The sequence below is a fragment of the Epinephelus lanceolatus genome, chromosome 3 (genome assembly GCF_041903045.1).
Source record: "Epinephelus lanceolatus isolate andai-2023 chromosome 3, ASM4190304v1, whole genome shotgun sequence".
Classification (NCBI taxonomy): domain Eukaryota; kingdom Metazoa; phylum Chordata; class Actinopteri; order Perciformes; family Serranidae; genus Epinephelus; species Epinephelus lanceolatus.
This window is the reverse complement of record NC_135736.1, coordinates 11,705,001-11,719,724: the sequence shown is the minus strand read 5'-3', so window position 1 is coordinate 11,719,724 and position 14,724 is coordinate 11,705,001. Positions and strand designations below refer to the sequence as shown.

The 14,724-nt window shown below is 43.8% G+C and overlaps 1 protein-coding gene and 1 non-coding gene across 51 annotated transcripts in view; one reads left to right on the top strand and one right to left on the bottom strand.

Annotated features, from left to right (window-relative positions):
- Positions 1 to 14,724, top strand: part of nfixa (nuclear factor I/Xa) — a 119,482-nt gene that overhangs the window by 70,250 nt on the left and 34,508 nt on the right. The window lies entirely within an intron of this gene.
- Positions 1,816 to 1,887, bottom strand: trnae-uuc (transfer RNA glutamic acid (anticodon UUC)). The gene has a single exon. It is a non-coding gene; the product is annotated as a tRNA-Glu (tRNA).

Below are 14,724 nucleotides of genomic sequence, written 5' to 3'. Positions count from 1 at the left end.
TAAGTATGTTGTAAAGCGGAGATGAAAGTCAGTGTGTTAAATAGAAATCCACCTCCTGTTTCTTCCCTCCTTCCCCTCCCTCTCTCCCTACTTCCCTCCATCCATCTCCTCCTCCTTTTCTCCAGCATTGGTATTTTTTTTTCTTCCCTGTTCCCTTTCTCCCCGTCAGGCTTAATGCCTGCTTACAGCTCCATTTAGGCTGCATGCGTGGAAATTGGGTAGGGGATCTTGTGGGTTTTGTGTCCTTGGAGATAACCAGTGTGTGGGAGGTGACAAAGGTAGCGTAAGCCGTTTGAGTGCGTGCATGTAAGCATGTGCATGGGTGTGTGTGTGTGTGTGTGTGTGTGTGTGTGTGTGTGTAAGAGAGAGTCTGCTTTAAGTGCAGGAATAGATCTCTGACAAACGGGAGTGCGGAGGGGTATGCATCTGTCACTGTTGTTTGAAAAGCCAGAGGAGAGTTAATCTCAGCGAGTCACTCCACCTTGTGTTTGATTGGCTCGGCGTCTTCACTCCGCCTGCGTCGCGCTGCTGTGTTCCGCATTGTGTACTCAGTCCACTCTTTAACTAAGCATATCAACACTGTGGCTTGTATTTATGTACACTCAACAATGTCCACATGCAAAATACAATCAAAGTTACTTACAGTTGAAAGTGGTCGTGAAACAAATAATCCTTACTGCAATAAATTGTAAAAGTCTTGTGATAAGTAAGAAATACGCTGGCATCAATATTGAGTGTGGAATATTGAGGCAGGTGGTTTCTTTCCCTTGTTTGAGACATTTAAACTGCTTCCTGATAGTCAGAGATTCTAATCATCAGTTGGAGGCCCCTGAGTCGACTCATATTCCTTCAAGTCAAGCAGTCTTTTCTTTTATTGTTCTTTTTGACTGTCACTTTATGGTCCCCAGTTTTAGCTGAAGAGTGAGCACTCCTTGCTTTCGCACTGCTCTGCTCTCTGATACAGACAGCTGCAGACCCAGACCCAGGGGGAGACAGAGGCAGCTGCTTGGAGGAAGAGAGGCTTTGCCCGGTCAGGCTCTAAGATAACGTTATCTTCTCCCGTCTGCTTAGAAGTGGTGAATTCAAAGCTCAGAGCAACTTAATACGATTTATTTTATGGCTTTTGTTTGATATCTTGTGTTGGCAAAAAATGTTGCACACTTCTGATCTGTCGTTACCATAGTTAGCCTATATAAGCTTAGAGGGCTAACTTCGCTTGTTTATTATATGACATGACGATCGCTGGCGCCCTGAACATCCCACTGAACCCTGTTCAAACTCTCAAACTCTGTATGCATAAAGATAAATGGATAGTTGAATATTCATATTGAACAGAAAACTCAACTGACATTTCTGGGTTGGGTACAGTCTTAGGTTTTAAATGATGCAACGTTAGTTCATAACACAGTAAACTACTGGAATTCGACACCAAGCGCTACATAAATCATTTTTAATTTTTTTTATTTTTAATTTTATATACTTTATTAATCCCCCTGGGGGGAAATTCAATTTTTTCACTCCGTTGTCATTAACACACAGGTCCGAAATACACACACATGCACAAACAGGACCTATACATGCACAAAGTGGAGAGATGTCAGAGTGAGGGGGCTGTCTTGGTCAGGCGCCCCGAGCAATTGGGGAGTTCAGTGCCTTGCTCAAGGGCACCCCGGCAGTGCCCAGGAGGTGAGCTGGTACCTCTCCAGCCACCAGTGCATGCTCCGCATTTGGTCCGGACGGGGACTTGAACCGGCAACCCTCCGGTTCCCAACCCAGGTCCCTATGGACTGAGCTACTGCCGCCCCAAAACAGTAGTTCCCATATCGGGAGTCGAACCCGGGCCACCTGGGTGAAAACCAGGAATCCTAACCGCTAGACCATGTGGGAAGTGTATGTAGAGATACATGTATTTAGAATTGCTTGTATTGTGTTACCATTATTATAATGGTCAAAATGTCATTATAGTGTTGTATTTTTGGTTGCCTTGTGATTCATAGACCTAATAGAGAGAGGACCAAATGCATTGCACCTAATGTCACTTCCTTTCCTTTCTCCCTCTTTCATTTACTCCCCTTTCACCCCTCAGTGTTTGTCTCTATCCTGCAGTGTAAATCTCTTGCCTCTTTGCTCTTTCTATCCCTGTGATGATCAGCTTGGCTCCATCAACAGCACTACCACTGCTGCTGTCATGGTCCCTATATCCCCACTTGTTCCATCAGTAATCCTCTCTAAACAATCCCTCATAGCCCTGATTCACCATTAGCTTGTCAATAAGCCCAAATAATCACTATCAGCTATTAAGGAGCCAAAGCAGGGGGATCTGTGGCTGTTAGCCCAACAGGAGAGCTAATGATAAGGTCTTGCTGGGCCCTAGACTGAGCTGTATGATTTCTGGCTGAGCACTGACCACTGGCCAGCCTGAGCTAAAACAGTCTGACACTGGCTTATTGATCACGCACATTGATTAGAGAGTGTAAGGGAGTACTAAAATGCATAAACTCGAAGTCAGAGCAAACTCTAACACAGTATGTCATAAACTTTTTATTAACCATACCTCCTCCTCCTCCTTCTGTCTCCCTTTCTGCTGGCTGTCTCCCATGAGAGAGACAATCAGTGAGGGCGTCAGTAGTTTCGCCACAAAGCCCCCAAGTGGATTACATCACCGCCTCTGTTAACGACTCTGTCTGTCACAAGCCATCAGCATGTTGTTGACTTCATACAGTCCTCTACTCAACTTTATTGTTATATTGGAACCAGTTGTAACCAGTCATAGCAAGCCACAGGCATGACCTGTTATATCAAGACCTTCCTCTCATTGAGATACATTGGATTTTGATTATTGGCTTCTTTTTTTTCTTCTATCTTTTCTCTAAGATACAAAAAACATGCAGTCTCTCTGGAGGTAAACATTCCCATACAGGACACATCTGCAGGATTGTGTAACAGGATGTGAATTTTAGTAACCTATCTATATAAACCATGGGACCCACATACTGAATTCTCATTCCCTCTGTCTGCCAGAATTTCCTCTACAGGCTGGAAGAAAAAGGGTGAGCAGGTTCGATATATACAAAGAAGAAAGAGTATTGATATCCAGAATTAGGTGTAATCATAAATGTTTGCATATAGTGCAATGAAGGCGTGGAGAGAAATAAGCTTGCATGTGTAGTGAGAGATGGGAGAGGTTAACTTGTGAAACATAAATAAAGAGTAATTGAGTGAGAAGAGGAGAGGAACAGACAAAGCTGAGCAGTGATTGAGAGGGAAATAGAAGAATTAAGAGAGAGCGAGAGAGAAAGAGAGAATGATGGAGAGGGGGGAGGAGGATAATTGCAGGAAAGGAGGATTATTAGTTCGTCACTATCCCCATCCTGGAGGCTCTCAGACCAAGGCCGTGGATAAGTGAAATCATATGGTTGTCTCATCACGGAACAGAGAGAGAGAGAGTGTTGATGAGTGGAGACGGTTTCAGTGTAGCAGTAAACATTCATTCAACAGTGCTCATTAAAACAGCCAACTCATTTATGCTATGGCCCATATGGCTCTGTGAGTGTGTGCGCCTTTACCTCCCTCTGATGCATATCCTTTATCCACACTCATTTGTTTTATTATTGAGCTCAAGTGCAATCAAGTGGGTATGTAGTGGCGTGTGAAGCAGTCGCACCATACAGTAATGCGTCCATGAAATAATTGGTATCAGGGTTGAACAATAAAGTTTGCACAGTGGCACAGAGCCAAGAAGGCCACCTCGGTGCAGTAAATACAAGCTCACTGGCCCGATAAGGACAGTGAGCTTAAAAACATTAAAAACACAATATAGAAGGATCACACTTTTAAACCTACCCCTAACACGTGACTTTACGATACAGTGAACTTGCGTGCAAAAAATGCAAGCCGATCATTTAGCGTGGTTACCGTTTTAGTCAGGATTTGGGTGTGGGAAAAAATAAATGAAAGTGGTACCAATGAACGAAAGCCATGAGATTAAAAGGACATTCATTCCTTCATGGAAGGATGAATTTCTACAAACGTGTCTGTAAATTTGTTTTCGGTTCCATTTCATCAGTTCTCTTTCATCAGGTGTCTCCTCCTGTCAAAGAAGAATCAGATGACTTAGTTTTCTAAATGTACTGATTATAGATTATAGCATGTGGGGAGTGATGACCTGTAGACTTTGTGACCAATTTTTTTTCATAGATTAACAGATCACACTGATGATTAATTGACCCTCCGGTTCCCAACCCAAGTCCCTATGGACTGAGCTACTGCCGCGACGGGGTCCATCCTAACTTGGTGTAAAGTTTCACCCTGGTCTGGTACAGGAAGATCTTGCAGTCAAGATAACAGTAAGTAATGGAGGAACACAGAAAAAAAACTACAAAAGAATAACTAGATCAGCCTTGGCTTTGAAGGGTTTCATCTTGGTCTTGACAGATGAATGAAATGTACAGAAAATGTTACATACTGTTTGTTCAGGGGTAACCTCCAGCTGTGGGCTCTTGTGAAGTCTTTTCTTTATTGCCGTCTGTGATCGCCTCCTCTTCACTCACTGTGAAGGTTATAAATCGCCAGGAGAGCTGCACAACCAAAGATAACGCTAATGCACATGTAAGCTCAAACCAGTCACTTAGCTGGGATTTTACAATTTTCTAGAGAAAGCCTCGTCTGAGGGAGACACTTCAAAAACAGAAAGAGCTGAATGGACAAGAGTAATGATGTGTTTGTTAGAGATAGCATGAAGAGTCCCAGCCTTTGAGGTGATGCAGAATACTGTATCTGTATTCCTTAACGCAACTCTTATTCAGCCAGGCAGGTTGACTGATAATGTGTTTGAATTTAGGGCAGTGACCTGGGGGAGTATGTACAAGAGGAGGGAGCATTTAACACACCTGAGAGCCGTCCTGTACAACCAGTGTCTTTATTTATCTGTGGAGCAGTGTGGTGATTGAGTTGACAGAAAAATGTATAATAATGGCAGTGGTAAGTTTGAAGGGAGCTTTTGTGACAGGTTCTTCTTAGTTAAACCAAACCATATTAATCTAGAAAATACAAATATTTTAATACAAATAAAACTGAAAAACTACATTTAGAACACAGTGTTTCACAGTATAGTCTTTTTTTGTTGTTGTTATTTTTGCACCTGAAAAAAAGACAAAGATGCATAAATGCATCATTTATTACAGAACACTTTCATTTACTGTAATCCTCATCATAATTAGTGGATAAAGAACATGATTAGGTATTATTTCTCAAATTAGCTGCTGGTAAAAGATTTATACCAGCCCACCCTGCTCACAGTAAAACCGCAACACTACAACCAGAAGAAAAAAAGTGCTGGCATTAATCTGGCAACTTTTCCACATTCATTTTAGTCATCTCTCTCCCTGTCTGTCTCTTCTGTCTGTTTGTCTCTCTGCCTGGTCTGTCCTCAGCCAACCCTGAACAGCTTTATGTGCGGGTTTGGTGGTTTTTGGAGCTGCTTTGCTCAACATCTCTCCAAGCCGGACAAGTGAAATGCCTTAAAATGACTGAAATCCCCCCTCAAATCTGATAGTACAGGGATAGTACAGGCTTATGTGTTCCAGTGGGATCCAGAGGGAGTTACATAGAGAACAGGAGAGGGGGTGGAGGTTGTTCCACAAGGGAATTAAATGGAAATCAACATAGAAGAATCATATAACAAAAAAAACGTCTCAGAGACATACTAGACGGGCACTCAGAGAGTGCAGACTTCCACCAAGGCCAACAGTCCAGTCTTCTATGATATGCACGTCTGCAAGAGCAACCACTATTTATGTCTGGATTTTTTTCCAAAACTGTTTATCATTATGTCAGAATATGGTCGTGCCTCATCATCTCAGCTTTGCATTTATTATATACTTTTAAACTGGAAATATTTCACAAACTTTCATAGATATTTGAAAACCAGAAAACACTTTATCATGTACATAAGACACCAAATGCCTAGACTAAAGTAACATGATATGTGTGAATTCATGTTTCCATAGCCACACCTTAGTTTGAGAAAAAAGGGTTGTTACAATTGGGGTGGTGTAACAGTTGTACCGGTTCTCCCATTAAACCACTGTCCCCGAGTGCTCCCTGACTGCTTTCTGTATGAAGTTTGAGCAACTACGTGTGAAGGCTACCCCAGAGGATTACTGGTACCTGTAAATGTGGACTGTGATATGGAGTCATTGTAATTTTATAATCAGCTATGTTATTGTCGCTATTGAACTTTACTACCATTTACTGGGTTTCAAGATGTTAAGCATTTATTTCACCAAGGCCAAGTGCCCTATCTCTCAAAGTTAACAATAGTGAAAAATAATTTGCCCCGTGGTTCGGATCCACTCCAGAATTTGATGTGTTCTTCCTTGGCCCATGCTACAACCTTCCACCAAGTCTCATAAAAATTAGGCCAGTAGTTTTCCACGATCCTGCTGACTGACAGACAAACAAACAAACCAAACTGAAAACATAACCTCCTCGGTGGAGGTAATAATGGAGGCCAGAGACAGGAGGGGGGAAAAAGGACAGCAAAGAATAAGATGGGGTTAGAGACAGAGAGAGGGTGGTGGTGAGGTATCAAGAAATGAAAAGCATATTTTCATTATTCCATCACTAGAAGCACCAATCTTTCTCTCTTTCTCCCGTGTTCCTTCCATCTATCTCCATGCTCTAACTCCCCTGTATGTTTATTTTCTTGCCTTCCAACTTCCCTCACTCGTCCATCCATCTCTCCTTCCTCTTCTCCCTCCCTCTCTCTGTCAGTTAGCTCATGTAAACTTTGCTTTCCCTCATTGTTTTTCCAGGGGAAAGTGCCTCTGCTTTTGATTAAGCCCAGAGCCCCGCTTTAATACCATAACCCCCCTCCTTAGCACACACACACACACACACACACTGTACCAACATCATACATCATATCTTGCTTTGCTGTTGAGCAGCAGAGTGGTTTGGCTTTTGCAACCAGATACTGATTGACTGCCTCTATGTCTCTCTTTAAGAGGAAGCCACCTTGGATGTGCTATGATGTGTTTGTTTGTGCCTGTCCATACTGTATGTATACACTCTAAGGGGTGAATGAATACCTACACATCAGCGTACAAGTATGCATCTACATACAAACACACACAGAGACACACACAGGTGCTGGTTTGGGAGGTGGACAGCAGCGGCACCTGTCTGCCAGCTGTTTGTTGTCCCTCGGGGGGTTTCAGCCGTCTGACTGACAGGTGAGGAGGCCTGGGGCTGAGAGCCACAACACAGCTGGCCTAGCCCAGATGCCGAGGAGGGACAAAAATCCTCTGTGTGTGTTTGTGTGTGTATTTTTGTAATTCTCTGCTTTTTTGAGTTTTGAGTAAGTATTGTGAACAGGTGAAATTGACAGACGAAAGCATGGTCCTCATTTCCTCCATGCTTTGTATCTGTCCTTTCTCACATTTTTACTTTTTGTCATTTTCTAAATACCTCATAAGGCACTGCACTTTGTCATTCATCTTCTTCCTCTTAGTCAGTCTTCACTCTTCATAACTTCAACTCTCCCCCGTATGCCTTCTCTTTCTTCTCTCCGCTTTCTCCTCTTCTTCTTCCTCTCTTTCCTTCTTCTTCCCTCCTTCCTCTCACTCCTGCTGTCCTTCCTTCCCTTGTTGCCTCTCTTTCTCCGGTTCCCTCCATCTCCCCTTTTCCACATAAAGCTGTTTTTCATAGAAGCCCATGCAGCCTGGAATAGCATTCCCCCGGGCGCTGCAGGGTGAAACACTAGACTTTTCTGAGCCCCAGCCAAACAGATGCTGGCTCTTGGAGTCCCACCAGAAACAAGCCTTCATGCTTCTCTCTTTTTCTCTCTTTCCCTCTCTCTCTCTCTCTCTCTCTCTCTCTCACACTTTCATGCTTTTTGTCTCTTCTTTCCCTTTTCTGTCCTCGGTTCCCGGCCTTTCTTCCTTGTCTCTCATTCTCCCAACACTTTCTCACACCCTCTTCTCTGTCTGACTCTCTCCCCTCCTCTCTGTCAAGGGCAACATCTTAGTGTCCTAATCACTTTGCAGAGTGTCGTCCAAGCAGCCCCGTGTCTGGCCTCGAAAGTCTGCTCAGCTTCTGCACTGTTTAACTTCCTCCATCAAAATCCCTTTGTCAGGTGTCTGTCGTTTTGTGCCTCCACTTTTGAGCAAAGGCCATGTGCTTGGAAACAAGGGAAGCAGTGGAAAAATGGGGGGTTTCTTTCTCTCTGTCTTACTTTCCCCTTTCTTCTCTTCTTTATCCACCCTGAAGTCTGTACTCCTACATTTTCCTTCCAGCCTTCTGCTGTCTTTCCTTACAATTCTCGACCCACCTCATCCCTACTTTTTTTTTTACATTTTGGCAGAACTTGCTAGCCTGCCCCCCTCTTTCGCCCTCCCCGTATAGCTCCTTCCTCTACTTTTTTTCTCTCTGCCTTTCTTGCTTGCTTGCTTGCTCAGTCTTTAAATTCGCTTGAACCCAGGGACCCCGTCTGTTACGTAAATGGGTTAAACACAGACACACATGTGCTCACATACTGTATGTACACACTCATGCCTGCACATACAGACCCTCTTTTCACTGCACATGCACACACACACACACACTCACAAACACATGCACGCACACACACATGCACGCACACACACACACACACAGTGCTATATGGCCAAACTTGGCTTTGCAGCTTTTGGCAGGCGTTCAACTCTCTCCCGGTCTCCACTATCGCTCACTAGCTGATGCAGTGTTTACATGAACTGCCAGTCACAACCAAATCAAAAGCTTTTCCCTCTGAGCTAAGAACAGTTGGGGGCCGAGGAGGTATGCTGTGAGTGGGTATGTTAATACTGATTTGACTATAGCCATTTTGGGGGCTGAATGTAAGCATTTGTGTAAGTGCTGCTGCTCTGCATCTACTCGACCTTAGCAAAGCTAGCTTTTTCAAACAGGTCCTCCTAAGAGCGGAGCTGCATAATGACTCTTGACACTTTTTGAAAATACTCTGGGCTTATCGCAGGTACTCGATTTTTACATAATCAAAATTTTCAGCAGTGCAAAGTGGGAAACCTTCAGTGGCTTCAGCAATGTAATTATATGCCTTGTAGGTTTTAGTAGCCTATTATTGATTATTGAATTATTTTATGTCTTGATCATCATACATCTGGTCCTCACAAAACAGCCATTCATACTCAGAATGAACCCTGTGAACCCCAGGGTACGTAAGCCTGTTATAACGTTATGTAACATATTATGGTGGCTGCACCAGGCATTACATCACTGGTTAGATTACAGGGGATCAGGTCTGCTTACACACAACCTCTGCCCCAGCATACACACACATTTTGCATCCCATTTTATAGCTCCATATGCAGTGTGGATAAAATCCCATCATTATTTCTTGAATTCTGCTCATTTGGTCAAGAGAGTACCAAACTGTGGTATTAATGTTTTATTTATGTTTCTGTTCTTGTGTCAGAATACAATAGGAATATCAGTTGTGTTTTTGGGAAGGCCCTACCTGTATGTTTTGGCAGCCTTTGAATATGGGGTTACGCTGACTTTAATTGATTAGAGTCATAGGCCAAAGCTAAGCAAAACACTATTAATATGGATTAACTATACAGCACAGTGGAATACCATGGTGCAATTGCCAATCAGATATTGTGTGTGTGTGTGTGTGTGTGTGTGTGCGTGTGTGTGTGTGTGTGTAGCTTAGCTGGGGTCGGGTACAGGGATGATGTGTGGGGTGATTGTGGTAAGGAGGTGAATTAGATTTAGAATTAGAATTAGTGAGGAGGAGATGTTAAGCGGGATGGGCTTACAGGCTAAGCGCTGCGAGGTGGTGGGGGTGTGTGATCCTTATATAAACGCTCATACACACAGAAACACATATGTAAAGCAAGATCAATCAATACATGAATGGCTATCTGGCCTTTGCATAGAAAGACTGAGGTGACGTTAGACAACAAAAGAAATGGGAGGGGAGAGAAAGAAATGGCTGAATAGGGCAGACGAGCGAGGACAGACACCCAAATGTTCAGTGTGTGTGGTGTTTTAGTGACTTGTGCTTTGTGGGTACACACATGCTTTGTCTGTGATCCAAACTCTAAAAAGACTGTAGGCCTCTGTTTTCTGGCAGAAGCCTTGGACTGGCCTGCTGTCCTCTGCCCAGACTGAGGGCTCTTTTCTGGGGACAGAGAGTGGGGATGGCAAAAGTACATTTACTGATCATGTGCGCACACCTCAAGCATTCTTCGTCTAGCTCTCTCTCTGTCTGACTCACACACACATGCACTGACCCTATGTGGCAGCGATGCGGCTCCCCAGTGAGTGCCTATACCACCAGACAGATGGTGGTCTGCTTTACCGTGCATCTACCTCCTGATTGGTTTATCTACTTGTCTGTGTTTGTGCCATCGCTTTTTTGTCTGGACTCCAAGCTGTTTGGAGCTATCCTAGCTGCGAGGGTTACCACCGTCGCTGTTTGTTGGATTAACTTGTTGACGTTGTCTGCACATTGTTTCTTACTTTTCCCTGTAGAGTAACTTTTTCTTGTGTATATTCATTTTTTTAGCCATTTGTCCCCCAAGCAGTAATCTTATCTTTTATTTTATTACTACTTAGCTTGCGTGATGTTTGTACATAAGATGTGCATTGAACATGTTGATACGTGTGTGTGTAAGCATTTTTAAGATCGAGATTAGTATTCATTCAGTGCGCACCCACACAAATATACACATGTTTTTGAATGACTTTGTAAGTGTTTTATTGTTTGCCGTGTTTTTTTAATGGTATTTATGGGCTCACCTGTGTTTGGGTGATACAGCTAAGAGGAATTTACTGGTTGAATTTTTGCTAAGAGTCCTCAGGCCAGCTGTTCATTCATGGGCTGCAGCACCACAGCCCTGTTTCATTCATTTTCTCTACATCCATGCACAATTAATGTTCTCCTGTTTTGTCTGTGCTTGTGACTGTTATCAAAGAGACAAAAGCACATCCTCACAGGGTCACCCATTGGTGATGCCGACTACTGGGTTGAGTTTCGGGCTGGCAGTCGCGCCTGGCTCCAGCTCCCTCACATGACCTCACCCTTTGCCCCTGACCACTCTCTCCATCTGCCCTCACCAGGCTGCACAATGGACAAAGAGTGCCTCAAGTGTGTGTGTGTGTGTGTGTGTGTGTGTGTGTGTGTGTAATTATGCGAAAGCGTGTGGACATTACCAAGCGACATGTCATGTCTTCTTCAGCGCTCTTTCATCTCTTACATATATTGTGTGCTCGTGTGGTTATAGTGTGTGGACCATGAGCCAGACTTGATAAGATGGCAGTACAGCTCCTGGGACCTGGCACTCAAGGGCACAAGTTCACTGTCTCCTCTGCCATTTTCCTGCCAACTCCTCTCCTCTGCCTTGCTTCCTCTCTTCCGCCGCCCTCCCACATTCTTCCTACATGGTCTTTAATCCTCAGTCTGCGTAGCAACACTCAGACATGCCAGCACACACACCAACACACTATTACAAATGCGCACAACCGCTAACACGAACGCATATTGACATGGCACAAAATGAGCGAACATCAACCCTTGTCAACCCTGTCAAACTTTGCTTTCATTGGCTCATACGATCTGACTCTATGGCTGTGATTGGCCAGCATGTGCCCACACCCCTGTGTGCACACAAAAACACACACACACACACACACACACACACACACACACACACACACAAGCACATTCAAACACACTGTTTGCTCTACTTCCTGTGTTGAGCTGTCTGGCTGGCATCATCTCCAGCTACAGTGCCAAAGGGTCAAAGGTGACCACCGCTTGGCAGCACTAGCTCCATGTCCTTCCGCTCTTCTGTGGGTGTATGTGCGTGTGTGTGTGTGTGTGTGTGTGTGTGTGTGTGTGTGCGTGTGTGTGTGCTATCAATGTGACAGCGTGACCTCTTTGATCATGCTTGGCCTCCTAGAGTTTTCTTCCTTGTATATATACAATATGATATACACAGTCTCTATATCCTTGACTGTTTTCACTCTACTCCTAGACTTGCCAACAGCTCCTTTCCTCCTCTCCTGCTAGCATCCCTGCTCCTCCTTTTCTTTTGATTTCCCCCAACTCACCTCCCACAGCCCTCTTACTTTCTGCCTCCCACCCTCCCTCTGTCCTTTTGGCACAGATTGACAGGATTGAGTCACTTGGATTGTTCGTACTTCCCAGTGAGACACATATTGTGTCAGTGTCCAGCCCACTGAGTGCTGCGCTGTATATGTACAACCCAGAAGGGAGCAACTGTGTCCAACACTAACTGTATATAACAGTGTGTGTCACCGTGTATACTTTATTGAAATTACACTGCCGCAGTTTTTTAAATGTATGACTTAATTTTTAGTATATTGAAAAGTTTTTTTTAACAGAAAATAATTTAGATTATGACTTTTATCCATTCCCAACAGAACAATCATTATTTTCAAATGCATTCAAACAGATGGATTCTCTCTTTACTTTCATCGCATTTCTCATGAGTAAAGAACTTAAGAGATCCTCTGTAATTGGGTCTCTTGCTTTCCAGCGCAGCATATTCACCCAGCTGACTTATTGACGTATTGTTATGTTCATAAAGTGGCACATTTGCTCTGAATTTTCATTGAAGTGTTCCTCGGGAGAAAAAGACTTGGCTGCAGGAACAATGTTTGTTATCACTGTTATCTCAGTGGTGCTTTTGGAGGAGTTGGCAACCTTGCTCAGTATCACTTTGTGGGTGTGCGTGTATGTGTGTCTGTGTTGAGGATGTTTTTGCACTCTTATCGACGTGTCCTTGGCTGTGCAAGTGCACCAGCCTTCTATTAGTGTAATTCATTTTCTTTTATGTATCTTGTGGAGAAATGCAAAGAACTTGGGAGATTAAAGGTGAGGAAAAGAGAACCAGTTTAAGAGGCATGAAAATAAATAAAATATAATGTTAAATAGAGAGGGGTGTGAGCAGAAAGCAGGTGGTCAAAGTGTCATTCTTTTCAAAAAAATCAAGATGAATGATGTGTTGTAACCAGATAGATGAATACTGATAAAAGGAAATTTGAAGTATGATACAGGAAGAGAGAAGACGAGAGAGAAAGACAGTTTCTGCACTAGAACATGGAAGAGGCTTACCTTAAAGCACCCCTCTACTGGCCAGACAGGAAGTGTGTGTAACAGCCTCAGCACAAAGACCCACAGTGTGTATCTGGGCCAGCAGGAAAAGGGACCGAGGGAGGAGAAATCCAAGTCTCAACACAGGCCTTCCCTCGCTCCCCAGCTCTAAATTCAGCTCCGCACCATACTTTCTCTGCAACATTTCCAGCTTTCTTTCTGCAAAGCTGCACTTAACTGCACTGAAGTATACTGTCTTACTTTAATTTTCTTAACCCAAAGTAAAACAATGCTGCACAGTTTTGCCATTGCTTATTTTCATACTCTGCTGACCCCTACACATTCTCCCAGACTCCCTTGTACTTTTTTCTCCCTGCTTTGTCTCTGCAAAGTTTTCTCATCCTTTTATTGCTCTTCCCTTCTGCCGCAAGTATGCATTCTGTCACAGTGCTATGTATTTTTATTTTTATTTTTATTTTTCATTTTCTGACCGTGCTCCTGCAAATCTACATTCTCCCATCTCACATATCTTTCAGGCTCTACACTTTCCGGTAGGTTTGCCTCTCTCTAGCTGCCTCTTTGTCTTACAGCACTCAGCTCCTGATGTTGGGAAGTGTGAGGCATCTTGATTTGAAACACTTTATTTGAACACGATAGTGTGCACGCTGTGTTGGATCTTGCTATCTAAGGGCAAAATGCAGAAGGGATAAGCTCCTACTCACATCTCAATAATATTCACGGCTCCATATTTCACTTTGATTTTATTCACATCACATCTCTCTCTCTCTCTCTTTTCATCTCTTTGTCTCCCTTTCTCTCCGTTTCTGGCCTGCTTCTCTCTACAGTCTAGAGAGTGAAGTCTGAGCTAGCTGAGAAGCCTGGCCCAAGGCCTTGTTGCTTTATTTGCATTTCACCATGCTCTCTATGTGCCAGGAAAATGCCACCTGGTGGTGATAACCTCCTACTGCAGCCAGCCATTCAGCATGTGTGTGTGTGTGTCTCTCTGATGTTTGTATCTTGTGAGAGCCGCTTAAGTAGTGGTGAGAGTAAGTGTACCCCCACTGCCCCCCCTTCTTCCTCCTTCCTTCTCCCTCCCCAGTGTTCCCCTTCTCTTTCCCTTTCCGGCCTTTGTGCAGCTGTATTTATTTGGGCTGGAGCAGAGCTATGCAGAGACACTGGTCCTTAACACGCTCGGGCCCCCACACCGGTTGACGCCTTTAAGCTGAGTAGAGATGGAGGTTGACAGGGTAATAATGCTGGTGTCAACACCACTTACAGGACAGTTATATCAGTATCAGCTCAGCAGGGGGACGTTCACACTCTGTTAGGCTGGGTCGTGAACCGTGCTGGGGGCCCCCATCCTCAGCCCCACACACACACATACACACACACACACGCAGTACTCTCAAGCCTCTGCTAATGAATCAGCTAAGACATAAATGAATACAAAATGATCATACTCATAAACACAAATTTCTATACATATGCTGAACACATAAATTCAGCATAGGTACACATTTTCCTAACATGTTCTTTTGAATATATTCACATTCTTATCATTACATGTAAGTGTTACTTTTTAAGCAAATTCTTTATGC